Source organism: Lasioglossum baleicum, unplaced genomic scaffold (assembly GCF_051020765.1).
Source record: "Lasioglossum baleicum unplaced genomic scaffold, iyLasBale1 scaffold0354, whole genome shotgun sequence".
Classification (NCBI taxonomy): domain Eukaryota; kingdom Metazoa; phylum Arthropoda; class Insecta; order Hymenoptera; family Halictidae; genus Lasioglossum; species Lasioglossum baleicum.
Window position 1 is genome coordinate 1 of NW_027469414.1, and position 24,883 is coordinate 24,883.

At 32.6% G+C, this 24,883-nt stretch overlaps 1 pseudogene; it reads right to left on the bottom strand.

Annotated features, from left to right (window-relative positions):
• Positions 1-5,323: 5,323 nt before the first annotated feature.
• LOC143220194 (cytochrome c oxidase subunit 1 pseudogene) lies at positions 5,324-17,999 on the bottom strand (annotated as a pseudogene).
• Between the last annotated feature and the right edge of the window lie 6,884 nt (positions 18,000-24,883).

Here is a 24,883-nt window from a genome sequence, read left to right on the forward strand (position 1 = left end):
AAAAAAATAATAAATATGTTAAAGTGGAATAAAAATTATTAATTTCTAATATTAAATTTATAATTAAAAATGATATAATTAATGACGACAAATCTGTTAATATTATATTTATTATTATTGTAAATTATATTGACATATGTATGTATATGTATATTATAATGTCTAATTTAATTTTCAAAGAATTGTTTATTAAAAACAATAGTTTTGAATACTATTATAATTTTATTTAAAAAATTTTTGGAATTTTATTAATATAAAAATATAATTTTACTTTAAACATTTAATTATAATTATTAATATACAAAATTAATGTTTTTATTAAACTTTAATAATTGTTGAAATTATAATTACTACTTTATTATTTAAATTTATTATATTATTTTATTTTAATTATTATTTACTAATATTTTTAATTTTAATTGAATATATTTCTTTTACTATTTTAATATATTTAATTTGTAATAATAATAGATGAATATACTTAATATATTTAACTTATTCAGTAAGAGAAGCAATTTTAGCATTATCATTAATGGTAAGATTAAATTACATATATGGTCATCAAAAAATTAAATTAATTAGATTAATTAATTAAAATTTTGAAATGAATGTATTAGCAATTTTATTATTAAGATTTTTTTTATTTAAAATTAATTTAATTTTAGATTCTATTTTATTATTTTTAATAACTTTTTTATAATGATAAAATTAAATTGATTAGATGAAAGGTATATTATTATAAATTTAAGATTAAGATTTTGTTCTTACAATTTATCAATTTGAACTTCATGAATTCTTTCTATAATTTTTTAAAATTTAAATAAAGAATATAAATTATGTTTATTAATAAATAATACAATAATGAGATTTATATACATTTTTTTTTATTTCTGTAAATTATTTATTTTTTTATTTAGTATTTGTAGCTGGATTATTAATTATTTTTTTATTATTAATAAATTGAGGTAATTCTATAAATATCATTTTAGCAAGATTTTATTTAACATTTTGTACTGTATTTTTTTCATTGCCTTTATAATTTATTCCAATATATTTATATATTTAAAATAATAATTTCAATTTCAATTTAATAGAATTGACTAGTAATTATATTTCAATATTTATATTTATTTATATATTATTATAGTTTTTAGTTAAAATTCCTATATATATGATACGTTCTTGATTATTAGAAGCTCATGTAGAAGCTCCCTTTTATGGTTCAATAATTTTAGAATCAATTATATTAAAATTAAGAAGTTATGGATTATTACGGATATTTATTTTTAAATATTATTTTTTAAAAATAAATAATTATATTTTACTAATTAAAATTTGAGGTATATTAATTTTAAGAATTATATGTTTACGTCAATTAGACGTGAAATTAATTGTTGCTATTTCATCTAATATTCATATGGGAATAATATTAATAGGAATAATAACTTTTACTAAATCAGGTATTTATGGTATATGTATAATAATAATTTCTGATGGATTAAGATCATCTGGGTTATTTTATTTAATTGGAATAATTTGTAAACAAACAAATAGACGTTTATTTATAATTAATAATGGTATAATTAATTTAATACCTTCAGTATCTTTAATGTGATTCATATTATGTTCTTCAAATAGATCTGCTCCTTTTTGAATAAATGTAATTATAGAAATCTTTTTATTATTAAGTTTAATTTATAAATATAAAGTTTTAATATTAATATTATTTTTATATTATTTATTAAGATTTATTTATTCAATTTATTTATTTTGATTAATTAGTCATGGTAATTATTCGTTTAAGTTTAACTTATTAAACGGTAGGTTAATTAATTATTTTACTATAATAATACATTGAATTCCTTCAAATATTATTGTATTTAATTAACTTTAAATTTAAATTTAAATAATTACAATATATTAATTTTAAGTATTAGTTTTATTAATAAAATATTAATTTTAAATTATAAATAAATTTTGTGACTATAGAATTTATTTATTTTTTTCAAGTTTATTTTGTTTAATTTTAAATTTTTATTATTTATTAATTAGTTATAATATTGTAGAATGAATTATTTTTAGATTGAATTCTCTATAAATTTATTTTTATAATTTATTTAGATTCAAGAAGAATAATATTTTTATTTTTAGTATCATTAATTAGATCAATAATTTTATTTTATATAATTATTTGTATAAATTTAGAAAATTTTTTAATTAAACGATTTTTTTAATAATATTATTCCTAGTCTCTTTATATCGTTTAATTATTAGTTTTAATATATTAGCTATTATAATTGGTTGAGATGCATTAGGATTAATCTCTTATTGCTTAATTATTTAGTATCAAAAAAATAAATCTTTCAATTCCGGAATATTAACAATTATTTTAAATCGTTTAGGTGATTGTTCTTCATCAATATTAATTTCTATAATAATAATATTTGGTAGATGAAATTTATTATTTTATAAATTTAATAACTTAATAATAATTTTATTTATTATAATAATTTTTACTAAAATAGCACAAATTCCTATTTGTACATGATTACCAATAGCTATAATAGCTCCAGCACCAGTTTCATCATTAGTTCATTCTTCAACATTCGTAACAACAGGTGTATATTTATTATTTCGATATTTAGAATTATTGGAAATAAATTATAAAAATTTTATTTTATTAATTTCTAGATTAGCATTATTATATTCAGGTATTTCTGCAAATTTTGAATTAGATATTAAAAAAATTGTTGCATATTCAACTTTAAGTCAATTAGGTTTTATAATACGAATTTTATCTTTAAACTTAAAGGATTTAGTTTTTTTACATATATTTACTTGTGCAATATTTAAATCTCTAATATTTATACGTGTAGGAAGTTATATTCATTATTTAAATAATAATCAAAATTTAAAATTTCATTATGGAATATTTTATATCTATCCAATAAAAAGATTAATTTTTATATTTTCATTATTTAGTTTAATAGGTTTTCCTTCTTTAGTTGGATTTTATTGTAAGGATTTAATAATTAAAAATAATATTAATTCAAAAATAAATTTATTTAGAAATTTAAACTTAATTATTAGAACAATATTAAATTTTTAATATATTCTTTTCGAATTATAATAATTTTATTAAATAGAAATTTAAATTTAAATTTAATTTACATTAAATAACATAATGTAATAAATTTTTGCATATTAATTACAATAATTTTTTGAATTTTATAAAGTAAAATTATATTTAATTTAATATTTATATTAGAAATTATAATTTAAAACTTTCTTATAAAAATATTAATTTTTAAAATATTTATATTAAGATTTTATTAAAATAGAATTCTAAATAAATTAATATTTTTAAAAAATATAATATTTTACTGTAAGTTTATAAATTTAAATTTAATTTATAAAAAATCTTACTTAAAATCATTACAATATATTTATTTATATGAAATTATATTTGGGAAAATTATTATAGAATTAGTTACAAGTAAATTTATATTATTATTAAATGAAATCAATATTTATCTTAATTTTAAAGTTTATAGTATTATTAATTTTTATATTTTTATATTTTCATTATTTTTTTTTTTAATTAAATTATTTATTTATTAATTATTATTATATATAAACATATTATATATAATATTTTTTATGTATGAAATTTTAACTTTTATATATTTAATTTGTATAATTTAATATTTAAATATCTTTACATAGAAAATATAAAATTTTATATAAACTACATAAAAATTGAAATTATTATTCATTAAATTTATTAATAATAAATTACCTCTAATTTGGTTTCAATTAAACATATATATAAATATATATAAAATGTATAAAGTATATTCTAAGATATACATATTAGAAACAATAGTATATTTGATATTAATTATAAAGTTAGAGGCTTCATTTATTTTTAATTCTTTAAACATGTAAATAGCTTAAGAAGAGAGTATAATATTCAAAATATTAAGGAAAATTTTTGATTTTTCAAATATTTTTTTCACATTTAAAATAACTCTAAATTTCAAATAATTTTTTATATCTTTAATTTCACAAATCAAAATTTTCTTTAAACTGTTTATATTTTATTGATATAATCAATTAAAATATTCATTTATTCATTCAAATAATGAAATAATGAATAATGAAAATAGAAAAAAAGAAATTAATAACTCTATATAATTATCAACTATATTATTTAAATTAAAAATAATTGGTATTAATTAAATAATTTCGGCATCAGAAATTAAAAATATTAAGGGTATTATACGAGAAGGAAAAGAAAATGGTGCAATAGCTATAGACTTTATATTGAATCCACATTCAAAAGATAACCTTTTTCAAATTTATTTTTAAATATTATAGAAAATAACAAATTAAGAAAAAATAAAATTAATGAAACTAACATTAATAATAAATATAAATAAATAAAATTTATTATAACATGTATTTTACATATATTAATTTTATAATAATTATTTAAGTGGAAATTAAATGTATTTATTTATACTATACATAATAAATTAAAACTAATAAATAAAAATTAAAATATGAAAATAATCATATTAAATCTACAAAATGTCTATATCAAATTGAAAATTCAAAAATAATATGATGAGATTTTGAAAAATGATTAAATTTTATTTGTAAAAATATGTAAAATAATATAATAAAAAGGACGCAAGCAGAATAAATTAAATTGCTTAATTCGTCTTGGTATTGCATCAATTTTAAGACCTAAAGATGGTACAGTTCAAGAATAAATTACATCAGTTGATGTAACTAATAAACGTAAAGGTAATTTTATGCGAATAACTATTCCATTATCTGTATCCAATAATCGAAATTTATTTATTGATTCATATATTAATATTATTAAAATCAGAATATTAGTAAGATCAATATCAGTGATGACCAATTGATTTAATTGTGATAAAGGATTTACTAATTCATCAATATAATATAAAATTTTTAAAGATGGAAAACAAATGAATTATAAAATAATTATTGGAACATTTGTTCAAATTACTTCAATGAAATGATTTTTTAATAAATACAAATTAATTAATTTATAATTTAAAATATCAGCAATTAAATATGAAGTAAGAACTATAATTATTAATATAAATATTATAATAGAATTCTGTAAATAAATTAAATGATGATAATAAAAAGGATTTGAATTTTGAAAAAAAAATATATTTCATGTTGCTATTTTTAATAAACGAAATTAAATTTTATATAATTGAATTTTAAATTCATTGCACATTTCTGCCATATTACAATTTTTTAATTATTAAAATTCTACACTCATTAAGTGAATGATTTAATGCAGAATAATTTATTAATCATTCTAAAGAAGATGGAAAAAATTTAAATCAGAATAAACGTTTGTAAATTAAACTTTCTAAAATTAAAAATTATAAAAAAATTATTGTATTTAATGGAATAATAGAACCAGTTGAAGATAATAGATTTCAACAATAATAAGTATCAGGGTAATCAGAATAACGTCGAGGTATTGCTGCAAACCCTAAAAAATGTTGAAGAAAAAATGATAAATTTACTCCAATAAATATTATTAAAAATTGATAAACTAATCATTTCTTATTTAATATTAAACCACTAATTAAAGGATATCAGTGAATAAATCTTGAAATAATCGAAAAAACAGCTCCTTTTGATAAAACGTAATGAAAATGAACAACAACATAATATGTATCATGTAAAATAATATCAAAATATGAATTACATAATATAATTCCTGTATAATCCTCCGATTGCAAATAGTAAAATAAAACCTAAAGATCATATAATAGAATTATTTATTTTAAATGTTGAACCATAATAAGTTGCTAATCAGCTAAAAACTTTAATTCCAGTAGGAACAGCAATAACTATAGTTGCTGAAGTAAAATAAGCACGAGCACCTACATCTAATCCAATAGTAAATATATGATGAGCTCAAACAGTAAAACCTAAAAATTCAATCCCTAATATTGCATAAATTATTCCTAAATTACCATATACTGCTTTTTTACCACATTCATTTATAATAATATGAGAAATTAATCCAAAACCAGGTAAAATAAGAACATAAACTTCTGGATGACCAAAAAATCAAAATAAATGTTGATATAATGCAGGGTCTCCTCCTCCTATAGGATCAAAGAAAGACGTATTAAAATTACGTTCTAATAATAATATTGCAATAGCTCCTGCTACTACAGGTAAAGATAATAATAATAAAATTAATGTAATAAAAACAGATCAAGGAAATAAAGGTATTTATATAAATCTAAACTAAAATTTTTTATTAATATAATTGTAGTTAATAAATTTGTAGCACGTAAAAGTGATGAAATACCAGATATATGTAAATAAAAAATTGTAAAATCTGCAGACGGGGATGAAACAAAAATATTATTAGATAAAGGTGGATATACTGTTCAATCAGTTCCATTAAAAATTCTTCTAGATAATCATAATAATAATGATGGAGGTAGTAATCACAATCTAATATTATTGATTCGAGGAAATGATATATAAGGTGATCTTAATATTAAAGGAATTAATCAATTACAAAATCCGCCAATTTAAAAAGGTATAACTATAAAAAATTATTTAAATTGCATGAATTGTAATTAAAGAATTATATAATTGCTCATTATTTAAAAATATTCCAGGCACCCTTAATCCTACACGAATTATAAATCTTAAGGAAAAATCAATTATTCCTGATCATATAGCTAATATAGAATAAAGAATGCCAATATCTTTATGATTTGTTGATATTAATCATTTAATTAAGACTTAAATTAAAATTTATTTTTAATTTTCAAAATTAATTATTTTTATTTAAATAAAAATTTTAATAACATTAAAAATTTTTAAATATTCATAGTATAAAAAAATTTTAAATTTTTGTTAATAAATTTACAATTTCTTTCTTTTATTAGACAAAATACTCCTCATATCTATTAATTTTTAATTATATCTTATAAGAAATTAAATTGCAAATTCAAAATTATATAAATAAAATATATTAATTACTTAATTTTTATAATATATAAAATATAAATATTTCTAATATTTTAAGTATTGCAAAAAGTAATATTAAAAAATTCAACTTAAAATTAAAATTAATAACAAATTAAGAAGAAATTTATATATACAAGTAAAAATATAATAATGTTCATATAGCAATAGAAATAAATATCTCTGATTAATAAAATTATAAGTCTAATAAATATATTCTATTCAATAATATATATAGAGCTTTAATTAGTAATCATTTAATAATAAAAGAAAAAAAAATTGGTAATATTGAATAAATTAATAAAATTAATATAAATAAAATAATTAAATTATTTTAATAATTTAATATAAAATTATTTAAATTACTATTTATAAATTTATATTTATGTAATATAAATAATAATATATAAATAATTACTATATAAAATAATATTAATAAATAAAAATATTTTTCATTAATATAATAAACAATAATTAATATGTAATTTAATATTATAGGTGAACATCCAATTATTTTTTTTATATTAATTAATTTTAGTATATAAATGGATAAATATATAATTCTAAAAATACCAAATAAAATTATTTTATAATCTAATTGTAAAATTAAACAATAAAAATTTAAAGTAATTATTTTTATTAAAGTTGAAGATAAAAAAATACTATTCCAATTTATTAACTCATAAGATTTAATTATTAACGAATGAAAAGGAAGTAATCCTGATTTTATTATCAATGAAATAAATAAGAAATAATTAAATAAATTTTTCAAATAAATTATTTCAACCGAATTTATAAAATTTATTATAAAAATTAGCGTTAAAATTCTAGAAATAATTGACATATAAAAAATCAATAAACTCGATAATTTATTATTAGAATTTAAATTAATCATTATAATAATATTAAATATTACAATCTCAAAAATAAATCAATTTGAAATAATATTAAACAATAATAAAAAAAATAAATGTAAAATAAAAATAAAATATATACAATTTACAGATTTATATTTTAATATTAATATATGTAATTTATTTAAAATTGAATTAAACTCTAATTTTTAAAGTTATTTTAAAATTTTTATAACTAATAATAGTAAATAAATTTACATAAATATCTTATCAAAATATTCCTTTGATCAGGAATATTATTATTATTATTATATATATATATATATATATATATATATATATATATATATATATAATTATTATATATATAATTATAATTATATAATTGTATAATTATTATACATAATTATTGTAATATATATATAAATTATTTTAAATAATTAATAAACCTATAAAATATTAAAATAAATTACCACCCGAGTTGTACAACCCGCAGTAGGGAGTGCCTCACATATTATTCACGGAAACACATTGGTAAACATTATAGCAGAAGAACACCATATATTCACGTACGAACAGAATTATCGAGAGTCAAACCGTTACGGAACGATCCCACCTTCTTTGGGAGTAGATCGGCCAAGTCAATAGCTTCACCTACACTGCGATTGCGAAAGTCAAACAAGGTGTGGGGGAAAGTCCGCAGAACAGAATGGGTAATATACACCTTCATTCACGGCTTGCATATTAAAATAAGCGTCGAACCGTTTGTGAACGTTTTAAATTGTTGTAAGGTCAAAAGTTTTACCGAAGGCTGTAGTACCATCCGCGCACCTCACTCGCTTCATCGAGAGTATAACTTCGTGTTTAGAGGATCATACTAGTATATGATTTTGTAACGCCACCTTTAATTCGTGTATGAATTAGACGATCGAGGGTCAAACCGTTCGAAAACGTTATCATATTTTTTGACCAAAACACAGCAGAGTCAACTGCTTCACCTATCCTGTGTTTTCGAGATTCTATCCAGGTATTCCAGGAGCAAATGCGCTGTGCAGTATTGGCAATAGATATCTAATTTGCGGAATGAATACTGAAGTAGAAGGTCACACCGTGTGAGAACGTACCTAATTGCTGCACAGTCAAACGCTTTACCGAAAGCGCCACCGTCCGAGAAACTAACCCGCCGAAACGAGAGTATTACTACGTGTTTAGGGAAACACATTTGTAAACATTTTAGTGACGGAGACCTGAATTTCATAGTAAGTAAGAAGATCAAGTGTAAAAACGTACGAGAAATTTACCAGGTTCTCGGAGACACGAACGGCTATGTCAATAGCTTCACCCATACTTCGATTCTGAGCTTCAAACCAGGTATTCAGGGACAAATCCGCTGGATAGTATTGGCAATGAACATCTTAATTCACGGTATGAATATTGTAGTAGAGTGTCAACCCGTCGGAGAACATTAATGATTGTTATAGACTCCTTCCCTTATACGAATACATTACATCACAGAACATAACCCGCTGTATCGAGTGTATATCTTCGTGTTCAGGGAAAGAAATTAATATTCATTTCAGTGACGGGTACCTTAACTTCATGTATGAAGACGAAGATCGATCGTCAAACTGCTCTGGAACGTTACCGCCTGCTACGAGTGTCGTACGTCTGAGACAATAGCTTCATCTACCCTGTGATTCATTAGTTAAACCTGGTATTCCGGGAGTAAATCCCCTGTATAATAAAGTCTATTTACAACCTATTTCGCGGTATACATACCAAGGTACAGATCCAAACCGTTGTAGAATGTTACTTATTCATATAGAGTCAAACTTTTTACAGATGGACTTTCCTTGGAGAAGCTATCCCGCTGTATCGGGAGTATAACATCGTGTTCATTGGAACAATTTATTATGCATTTTAATGTCGGGCACCATAATTTTATGTATGAATTATATAATCTAGCATCAAACTGTGCGAGAACGCTATCACCCACTTTGAGGATAGGAAGGATAAGTCAATACCTCCACCTATACTGTGATTCCTAGAGCCCAAGCAGGTATTCCGGGAGTAAATTGGCTAAACAGTATTGGCAATATACACCTGAGACCTCTGCTTGAATATTAATATAGAGCCTCACACCGGATGTCATCGTTACCAATTGCCATGAAGTCAAACGTTTTAGCGAAGGCGATACCTTCCGTGCACTTCACTCGCGTAATCGAGAATATAACTTCGTATCAGAGAAAGAAGTTTATATTCATTTCAGTGACGGGCACTTTATCCTCATGTATGAATTAGAAGATAGAGGGTCAAGCAGGTCTAGAACGATACCACAATCTTTGAGATTCGAATGGCAATGTCAAAAGCTGCACCCATCCTATGATTCCGAGAGTCAAACCACGTCCTCTTGGAGCAAATCCGCTTTATAGCATTTGCATTTATAGCACAACATCCCGTAATGCCGTAGGTTCCGTGAAGCTAACCTGCTGTGTCGGGTGTACGTCTTCGTGCTCACTGAAGCAAAATTGCATAAATGTTACAGACGGGCACCATAATTTCACCTATCAATCAGTAGATTGGGGGCCAAACAGATCGAGAACGTTAGCACCTCCTTTGGGAGACGAACAGCTAAGTTAACAGCTGCGCCTATCTTGTGATTCCGAGAGACAAACCAGGTATTCCGGGAGTAGGTCCGCTGCACAGTATTGACATTATACACCCAATTTCACGGTATATATACTGCAGTGCAGAGTCAAACCGTTGCTGAACGATAGTTATTGGTATAGAACGATTTGGCAATGTTCTACAGCGGCATGTCGGCCTGCCTTAATATTCAAACCGTGCATTGAGTTGTCTATTGCCAATAGTTTTCAGCGGACTTATTACCGGAATTCCAGGCATGACTCTCGGAACCACAGGATAGGTGAAACTGTTGACTTAACAGTTCGACTCTCAAGGAAGACGGTAACGTACGCGAACTGTGTGACACTCGATCTTGTAAATCATACATGAAATTAAGGTGCGCGACACTATAATGTATTAAAATATGTTTCTCTGAACACGAAATTATAATTTCGATGCAGCGGATTAGGCTTGCGTAGTGTAAGGTCTTCAATAAATCGCATAACTTTATGCCAATTGGTAACGATCTCAAACGATTTGACGCTGTACTTTAATATTCAACCTGGGAACTAAGGTGACTTTTGCCAATACTGTTCAGCTGATTCGCTCCCGGAATACCTGGTCTGACTGTCGGAATCGCACGAGACATGAAACTATTGACTTAGTAGTTCGACCATCACAGAAGGTGGCAACGTTTTCGAACGGTTTGACCCTCGACATTATAATTCATACATAAATCTAAAGTGCCGCCACTAAAACATATACTAATATGTGCCTCTAAAGATGAAGTTACACTCTCGATTCGGCGGGTATGTTTCGCGCTAGGTAAGGCTTTCCGTAAAAGAAGTGACTCCATACCAATTGTCAATGATCTCCGACTGATTGAATCTCGACTTCAATCTTCATACCGTGAGTTACGGGGTCAATTGCCTATACAATTCGGTGGAATTTCTCCCGCAATGGCTGGTTTGACTCTCGGAATAACAGGGTAGGTGAAGTTGTTAGCCTAGCCGATCGACACTCAAAGAAGTTGGTGACGTTCACAAACGGTTTGATACTGTATCTTCTAATATATACATGAAATTAAGGTGCCCGTCACTAAACGGAATATTAGTTTCCTTCCGTGAACATGAAGTTACACTGTGGATGCAGAGGGTTAATCATTCGGAGGGTTAGGTATTCGGTAGGATGTTTGACTTTATACGAATTGGTAACAATTTCAGATGAGTCGACAGACTCATTTGGAATACAAACCCTGAATCAATGTGTCTCTTGCCAAATACTGTTCAGCCTATCAATTCTCGGAATACCTGATTTGTCTATTGGAATCACAGAGTAGATGAAGCTATTGTCTTAGCCGAACGACACTCATGGAAGGCGATATCGTTCTAGAGAGGTTTGACGATCGATCTTCTGATTCATAGATGAACTTAAGGGGCCCGTCACTGAAATGAATACTAGTTACTTCTTGCGAACACGAACTCATAATGTCGATGATAAGGGTGATGTTCGCGGAAGGTAAAGCCTTCGATGAACCGTTTGCCTTTATAGAAATTGGTAACGCTCTGGAACGCTTTGACGACATACGCTTATATTCAAACCGTGAATTTCGGTGTCTAATGATAACATTGTACAACGGATTTACTCCAGGTATACGTGTTTTAACTCTCAGAATCACATGGTAGCTGGAGCTATTGACATATCCATTCGACTCTCAAGGAGGGTGCTAACGTTCTCGGACGGTTTGACCCTCGGTCTTCAAATTCATACATGAAGTTATGGTGCCCTTCACTGAAATGAAGACCAATTTCTTTCTCTGAAGACGAAGTTATTGCATCCATACTCCGGGTTAATTTTTCCGGGTGGTATGATATTCTGTAATGCCTTTGACTTTATAGCAATTGGTAACGTTCTCAAACGGTTTGACGCTCTATTTTAATATTCAAACCATGAACTAAGGTGTCTATTGCCAAATTTGTCCTGCGGTCTTACCCTCGGAATACCTGGTTTTACTATCGGAACAACAGGATAGGTGGAGTTGTTGACTTAGCTTTTCGAATTTTAAAGAAGATGGTATCGTTCTCTAAAAGTTTGACAGTCGAACTTCTAATTCATGCAGGAAATTGGGGTGCGCGTCACTAAAATGTATACTAATTCGTCCCTCTGAACTCCATGTTATACTCTCGATACAGCGGGTTAGATGTCCGGAGGGTAAGGTCTTCGGTCAAACGTTTGACTTTGTAGCAATTGGTAACGTTCTCAATTGATTTGACCCTCTTCAGTAATATTCAAACAGTGAATTATGGTGTTTATTGCCAATACTGTTCAGCCGATTTACTCCCAGAATACCTGGTTTGAATCCGGGTATCTGAGGATAGGTGAAGCTGCTCACTTAGCTGTTCATCTCTCACAGAAGGTGACAACGCTCTCGATCGGTTTGCCGATCGATATTCTAATTCATACGTGAATTTAAGATGCGGTGGCTAAAACGAATGCTGATGTGTTTCTCTAATTGCGAAGTTAAACCCCCGATACGGCGGGTTAGCTTCTCGGGATATAAGATCTTCTGTAAGTCTTATGACTTTATAGCAATTGGTAACGATCTACACCGGATTGACGGTCTGCATTAATATTCAAAACGTGCAGTAAGATGGCAATTGCCAATTTTGCTCAGGGGATTTACTCTCGGAATACATGGTTTCACTACCGAAATGACAGGATAGATCAAGCTACTAACTTATCCGTTCGTCTACCAAAGAAAAGGGGATCGTCCTCGTTCGGTTTGGCTCTCGATAGTACTGCTCATACATGGAAATAAGTTGTGCTTCTGCAATAATGCCTACTATTTTGTTTCCGTGAATGATAACTATGACAGTGGCTACAGCGAGTTAAGTTCTCTCACGGTATTGTCTCCGGTAGAACTATTGTCGTTATACAAATTGATAATGATCTCAGGCGCATTGACTTTCTACTTCAATGTTCATAACGCGAATTAAGGTATATATTGCCCATATTGCTCAGCGGATTTACTTCCGGAATACCTGATTTGCCTCTCCGAATCGCAGGATAGGTGATGCCATTGACTTAGCCCCTCGTCTCTCACAGAAGTTGGTAACGTTTCAGAGCGAACTGATTCTCGATCTTTTAATACATTCATGAAGTTAAGGTGCTCGTCACTAATTAGTATAATAATATGTTTCCCTAAACACGTAGCAATTCTCACGATATGGCGGGTTTGATTCTTGGACGTTAAGGACATAGGTAAAGTGTTTGACTTCCTACCAATTGGCAGTGCTCTCAAACGGTTAGACGCTTCAAACTTCCATTGAAACTGTAAACTAAAATGTCTATTGTCAATACTGTTCAGCGGATTTACTCCAGGAATACCTTGTTTGACGTTCCGAGTCACGGGATAGGTGAAGATATTGACTTATCCATACGACTCTCATACAGTATGGTAACGTTCACAAACGGTTTGACGCACTACTTTAATATTCAAACCGTTAATGAAGGTGTTTATTACCTTTACTACTCAACGGATTTTCTGCCGGGGTACCTGGTTTGAATCGCAGGATGGGTGAAGTGATTGACTTAGCCATTCGGCTCTCATAGAAGATGGCAAAGTTCTCGAGCGGATCCACCCAGAATCTATTAATTCATGCATGAAATTGAGGTGCCCGTTACTAAAATGTATACTAGTTCCTACCTCTGAACATGGTGTTATACTCTCGATAGAAGTGATATGTCTTTCGGAGGGTAAGGCATTCTGTAAGAAGTTTAAACCTACAATAATAGATAATGTTATGCAACGGCTTGACGGACTGCATTAATATTCAAACCGTGATTTGAGGTGTATATTGCCAAAAGTGTACAGTGAATTTACGCCCGTAATACCTGGTTTGACTGTCAGAATAACAGGATCGGCGAAGGTAATGACTTAGCTATGCGACTCTCAAAAAAGGCGATAACGTTCTCGAACTGATTGACTCGCGATCTCCTTATTCATCCATAAGATAGAGATGCCTGTCACTGAAATGAGTACAAATTTTCTTCTATGAACACGTAAATATACCTTCGATACACCGGGTTGGGTTCGCGGAAAGTAGGGTGTGCGGTAACATGTTTATCGTCATACGAATTGGTATAGATCTCCTATGATTTGCCGCCATATTTTAATTTTCATACCTCGAACTTAGGTTCTCTATTGCCAATACTCTTCAGCCGATATTCTCCCGGAATACATGGTTCATCCCTCGAATTCACTGGAAAGATGAAGCTTTTGACTTGTCTGTGCGACGCTAAAAGAAGGCTGTAACGTTCTCGAACGGTTTCACAGTCTATCTTCGAATTCATTCTTGAAATTAAAGTGTCACTAAAATTTAGAGAGATATGTTCGACTCTACACGATGTTATACTCTCGATACAGCGGATTAGATTGACCGCAGGTAAAGCTTTCGGTAAAAGGTTTGGCTCGATTCAAATTGTTAACCGCTTCAAATGGTTTGGCGTTCCACTGTAATATTCAAACCCTGAATTAAGGAGACTATAGCCAGTAATGATCAGTGGATTTACTCCCGGAACACCTGCTTTGGTCCTTGCAATCACAGGATAGGTGGATGTTATGACTTAGTCGTTCTGTTCTGACAGAAGGCGATAACGTTCTCGAGCGGTTTGACCGCAAATTTTCTAATTCAGACATGATATTAACGTACCAGTCACTAAACATGCATTTTAATTTTCTCCTCTGAATACGTAGATATAATATCGGTACAGCGGGTTAGCTTCTCGGATGGTAAGGCCTTCGCCATAAAGTTTGGCTCTATATCTGAGCGTATCGTCCTACAGTGGTTTGCCCTTGGACTTTAACCTTTTGCGGACGAGTGGCGAGTGAGAGGCGACATGCGTTGTTTGATTTCGTTACCTCCAACCGATAGGATCGCACTATTGGTTCTTGGAAAGGTTCCTTAGCGGTTGATAGTCTTTTATACGATGCGTGAAATGACCCATCATAACAGAAATACGGTAATGAAAGATTCTTCTCAGAATGTAGCTCCTGACAATGGTTCCGACATTAGTTGAAACTTGACGAGTGTGACAACAGACCTTCTACAAAAATGGATTTCACAAATGAGCTGAGCTACAGTGTGGACGAGTATTGTTTTGATACGGTTCATGCCGAAATCCGACGTATTTATAATGAAATTAATGCGATGGAAACTGACCAAAGCGATAGAAGATGAGAATGTATCTTGGGGAATGTTTAATAAAGTATCTCACGAAGTGAAACCAATGATTCTTGTAAAGATATAATTTTAACGGTGTAGATATAGATAAATAATCCAAATATAATGTTTTCGTGAGATAGAATTTATATGTAAGATCATTTTATTGTATTATGAAATTCGCAAAAGCCCCGAAGATGTTGTCGTCCGCAAAGGGTTAACATTTATACCATGAAATAGGGTGTACTATGCCAATAGAGTACAGCGTATTTAATCATGGAATTCTTGCTTTGACTTTCGGAATTCCTGGATAGGTGAAGATATTGATATAGACGTTCATCTCCCACCGAAGATGGCAACGTTCTCGAACGGTTTGACACCAGATCATCTAATTTATGCATGTCGTTAAAGTGCTCGTCATTGAAATGAATAATAATTTCTTTCTTTGAGCACGAAATTATACTGTCGATACAGCGGGTCATATATTCGGAGGGTAAGGTCGTCAGTAAAACGTGTGACTTTATACCAATTGGTAACGCCCGCATACAGTTTGGGGCTCTACTTTAACACGTTGACGCCGGTCTGTCTCGCCGGTGGCGCATGGATGTCTGTTCCCTGCGGCGGCATGAACCACCGGTTACCCATGCTAGATTGTTCCGTCGGACGACATGCATCACGGATGGGCCACGTTGGTTAATCAAAAAATACGTAGTACAGAATGTTATTTTATAGATTTATCATTGTACATTAAGATTTCTTACATATAATCAAACGTTTAACACAAAATACATAACTTTTAACTTAATTAATACATTAAATATAACAAAATATAACGACTTATGTTACCGATGCAATTTTCTAAAACGTTTTAAACAAAGTGCCGGGTTATCCGGATAACATCTACAGTAGGTCATTACTCCTTTTACTTTATTTGCGGCGGACTGTGTGCCTTTTAAGTTTGTTAAGCGTTTGTAGCACTCTTTACATCTTTTCCTTATCTTCCTCGCGGGTCCTTGGTGTATACATAAAAAATGTGTTTCATTATTCTTCCTATTAGCCCTTCACTTGGTGGATTCTCAACACTCTCCAATAGATAATCAATAATTTTCTCCCTAAGTTTTAAGATTTTGTAACGCTTGGTTCCCCACTTTTTGTTGAAGTACCATGCATTTACTAAAGAGCTCCCGTATATAAGCTCCATAACAACTTTCTATACCATTTTACCGTTTTCCGTAAACATTTATAATAGGAACACATTTGATCTGACATATCAACTCCCTTCTTCGCACTATTGTTAGAAAAAACGGTGTCTGGTTTTAATGTATGATCTTTGCCGCGAATAATGGCGCAATGGTGAGATATCGAAGTGGTTAACTTACAGAGGGGTCTTTTGTCGGTCCACTTTAAAAATTTCACGCCGATCCGATTTTCGAGAGATATAATGTAGCTCCGTTTCTGGTTCTGCTTTGCCTGTGGCGGTAGAATCTTTCTATTCATTTTGACTGTACCGCAAATGTATTATTTTTTTCGTGAGAAGATCTTCGGATAAAAGAATACATGTATAAAATCTGTCGGTAAATAAAATCCGGTCCTTGAATAATAGATCTCGTATCAATGTCGTGACTACATCATGAGAATGTGTTTTTAGATTTCTTGTTTCATTTTATCCGGAATAAATATGCACATTATATGTATATCCGTCAGGAAGGCAGAGTTGGTACAGTTTTATACCGTATTTTTGCCGTTTAGCGGGTATACAATGACGAAAGCTAAGTCGTCCTTTCCTCGGTACCATGCTATCGTCCATTACTATATTTTTACCTCGATTATCAGAAAAGTGCAAGTACTTTCATATTGCCAAGAATGGATCGCGTTTCTTTTCTTTCATTATCCGCGTATTCGCATACATCGCCTTTTTTGACCAATATAGTCGAATTTAGGGTACCTGCTCTACACCCATAACAAGCAAGATACCAATAAAGGTTTATGTTTCACACTTTGTAATGGGGTTCCATGCTTGTTGATGATGTCTCCTGCTATATGCTGCATTCACTACATACTGAACAGCGTACCTATTCGTCTCTTCTACGATGATATCCAATATCTCGTCCGTGAAGAATAATTTATATAATGCAACTGGATCGTCGCACTCCATCTCCTTGAGGAGTAGCTCTTCTTCTTCTGAATACTCCTCCTCTGATGCAAACTTTTCTTCAATTTTCCGCCATTCTGCATCATGCATCATCTTGAACCCCTACATCAGACTCCGAAACTTCTTCCTCCGTGGCACTTCTGTCGGTTGCCATGACCGATGATGATGAATGAAATTATTCTATTTCGACGTCCCTTACGCATGATTCCAGACGCAGATTCATAGGACGAATTACTAAGTTCCATATCCATTGTATCTAATATTTGGATGAGCAAAAATTAAAAATGAAAAATGTTAACCAACTTTTTAGATGGAAGGTAACTTTATGCTACCTTTACAATTACTGGAACGAATCTGTACTCGGGAACCTTTCAGAACTGTACTGACCTCGCGCCGCATAAAAACTTCGCACAACCCACAATGCTCACAACGCACACTAACTAAAGTCTACGTCACATGCCGTCAACCCCAAACTCTCCGTAAATCTCGTGTCGCTGTCTAAACTCTCAATGATCAACCCCACTTACTAGATCACACATTATATAAGAAGTGTCAGCAGGGTAGCATTCGTTCCCTCAGAAATCACTGATTTCCCTCATTACGTGTGGGCGGTCCTAAGCATCTAATTGGGCCTCGGAAGGCCCAGAGGCTGGTCAAAGTTCGCATAACTCAAGCTCACCCCTAGGCCTGCGATCGGCCAAGGGACCGGAAATATTTCTGGAAAATCGCACAATGGTCCTCGGCCATTAAGCCCGGCAATATATCTTTCTATGGCGATACTGGAAACAAAACTCTGGTTCGGAGCCCCAGAGACCCTTTGCATGTTACAAGTTGCCAGGGCGCCTGGAAATCGTTAGTCGGGGATTCGACGAAATTGCCGCTCGCACTCAACATAATTTGCGCATAAAACTTAAACTACGTGCTAGAACTATTTGCGTCGTGTACGACAATCGATCGCAGTATTTCTAGAGAATTGTTGCGTTTGAAAGGGTCCTATTACTTCTGTTCTATGCTTCTCGTGGTCCGAAACACGAGAAGTTAAGAACCTACTTGACCGAAATTGGGCTCTGGCACGGAGAACTTGGCTGACTATAGGCCGGGGGGTGGGGCATGTGCTCTACACTCGAGGACGTTCCCCCGCGCGAGGGCATAAATATCGAGTGGCCTCACAAGCGGAATGTGCTCCGGTCACCGTGCTTGGATAACATGTAATTTATATTTATTACGTGCCTGAAGTATAGGCACTTCACCTTGTAGGAGCGGGCTTTCTCCACCACCCCTCGCGGGAGAGCACTTTTCCTCCATCAAGATGTACAATACGAAGATCTAGACACCGCCCTTGGTCCCAAAACTCCAATAAGGGACGATTTCCCCTGTTTGGCCATCTCCACGGGTTCCCAAAACGCATCATGGAAAATCGTGGTGAAAATATGAAACTTCCATTAAAACGATAAAAAGAAGTCTTCGAAACGTCCAAGAGTGCAAATAAATCTTCGAAACGTCGAAGAGTCATGGTGGAAGTTTGTTTCCTCCTAACGTACTAGTGAGCATAAGGGCGCAAGCTTTGAACGGTATAGTTTAATGCCGCGCCGCCGCAAGGAGCGGACCACTAGTTGCAGCGCCGTCGCACCTAACAGACACCGAGTATCCGCGCATACGTCATCGTGTTAAGATTGAATCCGTGAATTCAATCTCCCGGATTCAGAGGATATGTGAAGCAATCGACTTCGCAGTTCGTCTCTCACAGAATGTGTCAACGTTCTCCAACGGTATGACTATCGATCTTCTACTACATGCAAGAAGCTAACGTGCACGTGATTGAAATGAATATTAATTTCCTCCTCTGAACACGAGGTTATACACTCGATACCGCGAGTTAGCTTCACGGACGGTAATGCATTCGGTAAACCGAATGACATTATACGAAGTGGTAATGCTCTCAATCAGCTTGACGTTCTACTTTGTTATTCAAACCGTGAATTAAGCTGTACATTTTAAGAAATGTTCAGCGGATTTACTCCCAGAATACCTGGCTTGACTCTCCGAATCACTGGGTAGGTCATGCTACTGACATAGCTGTTCGTATCTCACAGAATGTGGTAACGTTCACGAACTGTTTCACCAATGATCTTTCAATTCATGCTTGAAATAAAGGTGCTCGTCACCAAAATGAATACTAATGTGCTTCCCTAACGATGTAGCAATACTCTCGATATGGCGGGATAGGTCCTCGGTTGGTGAGGCATTCTGTAAGTCGTATGACATAATAGCTATCAGTTACATTCTCACTCGGGGTGACACTGTATTATAATATTCATTCCATGAACATAGGTATCTATTGCCAATAATCTGATGCGCATTTACTCTCAGATTATCTTGTCAGACTCTCGGAATCATAGGATAGGTGGTGGTATTGACTTATCCCTTCGATTCTCATAGTGGGCGGAAACGTTCTCGAACGGATTAGCGCTCAATCTTCGAATTGATACATGATGTTAAGGTGCCATTCACTGAAATGAATACTACTTTCGTTCTCTGATCGAGACGTTATACTTTCAATGCGGCAGGTTAGCTTCGCCGAATGTGTATATCGGTAAAGAGTTTGTCTCTATACCAATATGTAACGGTCTGATTTAATATTCATACCGTGCATTAAGGTGTCTATGGCCATTATTCTTCAGCGTAGTTACGCCCGGAGTACCTAGTTTGTGTCTCTGAATCCCAGGGCGTGTGCAGCTATTGATTTAGCCGTTCGACTCTCAACGAAGGTTGTCATGTTCCTGATCTGTTTGACACTAGACTTTCTAATTCATGCAGGACAATAAGGTGCCAGTCGCTGAAATGGATACTGGATGGCTCCTCTGAACGCAAAGTTATACTCTCTATACGGCGTGTTACCTTCTCGGAAGGTAAGGCCTTCGGAAAGAAGTGTGATTCTATACCAATACGTAATGTTGGTCAACGGTTTGACTCAGTAATTTGATATTCACACCCAAAATTACGGTGCCTATTGCCAATTCTGCTCGGCGGATTTACTCCCGTTATGCCTGGAATGACTCACGGAATCACAGAATGGGTGAAGCTATTGACTTAGCTGTGCGACTCTCAAGGGTGGTGGCAACCTTCTGGTATAGTTTGCCTTGCGATCTTCTGATTCTTACATGAAATTATGTTGCCCGTCACTAAAATTTATACTATGTTGCTTCTCTGGCCCGAAGTTGTACTCTCGGTACAGCGTGGTAACTTCTCGGAAGGTACGGCATTCGCTGAAAGATTAGACTCTATATCAATAGGTAACATTGCACATCTGTTTGACACAGTATTTTAACATTTACACCGGGAAGTAAGGTTTCTAATGCCGATACTGTAAAGCTGATTTACGCCCAGAATACCTAGTTTGACCTTCGGAACCACGGGATAGGTGGAGCGATTGATTTAATCGTGCGACTCTCAAAGAAGGTGGAAACGTTCTCAAACGGATTGACTCTTGATTTTGATATTATTCATTAGAATGTGGGGTCTGTCTACTAGTATGTCGACTAATTTGATTCCGTGGATAATAATCAAGGTAGACGACACAGCGGATTAGGATCTTGGAAGGTAAGGTATTCGGTAAAATGAATGGCTTAATACGAAAAGGTAATGATCGCCGACGTTTTAACTCTCTATTATACTATTCATACCGTGAAATATGGTGTCTATTGCCATTACTGTTCTGCGGACTTACTCCCGGAATTCCTCATCTGAAGCACGGAATTAGAAGATACATAAAGCTATTGACGTAGTGCTTCCAATTTCAATGGGAGTGGTAACGTTCTCGAAAGATGTGACCCAGGATCTTATAATTCGTACATGGAATTAGTTGCCCTCGCTAAAATGTATAGTAGCTACCTATTCTGATCGTAAAGGTGTACTCTCAATACAGAGAGTTAGGTTCTCGGAAGATATGGCCATCGTTAAAAAATTTGACTCTCTACCATTAAGTAACGTTCTACAACGGTTTGACACTGTACTATAATACTCATACCGTGAATTGGTCTGACTATTGACAATACAGTCCTGGATATTTACTCCTGGAATACCCGGTTTGACTTTCGGAGTCACTGGACAGGTGAAGCTATTAACTTAGCCGTTCGCGTCTGACAGACGGTGGTAACATTCGCCAAAGGTTTGACACTCGATCATCCAATTCATTCATGAAGATACGGTATATGTCACTGAAATGAAAACTGATTTGTTTCTCTGAACGCGAAGTTATACTCTCGGCACGGCAGGTTAGATTCTCCGAATGTTGGACTATCGGTAAAATGTTTCACGCAAAACTAATAGGAAACGTTCTACAACGGTCTGACGGTCTGGTTTAATATTCAAACCGTTAATTGAGGTGTCTTTTGCCAATTGTGTCCAGCCTATTTACTCCCGGAATACCTGGTTTGTCTCTCGGAACCTCAGGATGGGTGAAGCTATTGACTTAACCATTCGTCTCTCGCAGAAGGTAGCAACGTTCTCGAGCGGTTTGACCCTCTATCTTCTAATTCACGCATTACATTATTGTGCTTGACACTAAATTGTAAACTGATTCGTGTCTCTGAACGCGCTGTAATGCTCTCGATACAGAGGGTCCGATTTTGGGCGAGTAGTGCATTCTGTAGGACGCTTAACCATACGTGAATAGTTATTGTTCTACAACAGTTTGACAGTCTGCTTCAATATTCTCCACTTGATTTGAGGTGTCCATTGCCAATACTGTACAGCGCATTTACTCCTGGAATATCTGGTCTGAATTTCGGAATCGCAGGATAGGATATGATATTGACATAGCTGTGCGATTGGCAAAGATGGTGGTACCGATCCCGAACGGCTAGATTCTCGATTTTCTATTCATACACGAAAATGAGCTGTCCGTCTGGTAAAATGTCTACCAATTCAATTCCGCGTCCACTGAGCAAAACAGTCCCTAAAGTGGGATAGACTTCTCGGAATATATGGTCTTCGGTATAAAAGTTGACTCTGTACGAATACGTGTCCTTCTTCAACGGTTTGACACTCTACTTTAATATTCAAAACGTGAATTACGGTGACAAAGCCAATACTCTTCAGCGGATTTACGTCTGGAATTCCAGATTTGGCTCTCGGAGTCACTACTGACTTAGAATTTCGTCTCTCATAGAGGCTGATAACGCTCTCGAGCGGTTTGTCAATCGATCTTCTGATACATATATGAAGTTAGCGTGCCGGTCACTGAAATAAATGCCAATTTCTTTCTGTGACCACGATGTTATACTTTCGGTAGAGCAGGTTAGATTTTCGGAAGGTATGGTCTTCGATAATGTGCTTGACTCTATTGCAATTGGTATCGTTCTCAAACGGTTTGGCGCTTTCTTTTAATATTTACACCGAGCAGTAAGGTGTCCATTTCGATACCGTTCAGCTGATTTACTCTCGATTTACCTGGTATTACTGTCGTATTCAAAGGATAGGTGAAGGTACTGTCTTCTCCATTGGACACATAAAGAGGGCTGTAACGTTCTCGAACGGTTTGACCATCGATCTTCTAATTCATACACGAAGTTACTGTTCCCGACACTGAAATAAATACTAATTTCTTTCTCGGAACACGAAGTTATACTCTCAACACAGCGGGTTAGTATTTCGAAGGGTAAGGTCTCCGGTAAAACGTTTGACTTTATAGCAGTAGGTAACGTTCTCAAACGGTTTGCCGTTCTACTCTACTATTCAAGCCCTGAATTAAGGTGTACATCGGCAATATCCTTCCAGAACGTTACCACATTCTTTGAGAGTCGAACGGCTGAGTCAATAGTTTCACCCAAAATTGTGATTCCTGGAGTCAAGCCTGGTATTCCAGCAGTAAATCTGGTGAACAGTATTGGCAATAGGCACCTTAGTTCTCAGTATGAATATTAAAGTAGAGAGTCAAATCGTATGAGATTGCTACCAAATGCTATAACGGCATAGTCTTTAACGGATACCTTACATTCCGAGAATTTAGCCAGCGGTATGCTGTGTATAAATTCATCTTCAGAGAATCAAATTAGATGTCATTTCAGTGACGGGCTCGTTAACTTCATGTATGAATTAGAAGATCGAATGTCAAGCCGCCCGAGAACGTTGCTACCTACTGTGAGTGAAGAACGGCTAAGTCAATAGCTTCACCTGTCCAGTGATTCGGAGATTCAAACGAGATATTCGAGGAGTAAATGCGCTGTACAGTATCTCCAATAAATACCGAATGTGCGGAGTGAATATAAAATAGAGCGACACACCGTGATAGATCGTTACTAGCTCCTATAAAGTCGAACGTATCACAGAATGCCTTACCGTCCGAGAAACTAACCAGCCGAATCGAGAGTATACCTACGTGTTTTGGGAAGCAGATTAGTATACAAATTAGTTACGAGCACCTTTAGTTGATGCATGAATTAGAAGATCGACGGTCAAACCACTCGAGAACGTTGCCACCGTCAGTGTGAGACGAAAGGCTAATACAATACCTTCACCCATCCAGCGATTCCAAGAGTCGTACCAGGTATTCTGGGAGTAAATCCGCTGAATAGTAGTGATAATATGCACCTGATGTCACGGTTTGAATATTAAAATAAGGCGTTAAACCGTTGTAAATCATTGCCTATTGGTGTAGGGACGAACTTCTTACGGAATGCCTTTCCCTCCGAAAAACTATCCAGCTGTCTCGAGAGTATAACACCCTGCTCAGAAGGACGAATTATTGTACGTTTTAGTGTCCGGCACCTTAATTTCAATTATGAATTAGAAACTCGAGCTTCAAACCGTTCGAGAATGTAACATCATTCTTAGAGATCAGAAGGATTGATTCAATAGCTTCATGCATCCTGTGATTCGCAGATGTCAAACCAGGTATTTCGGTTGTAAATCCCCTGAACACTATTGGTAATGGGCATCAGAATGCACTGCTCGAATATTAAATTACAGCGTCAAAC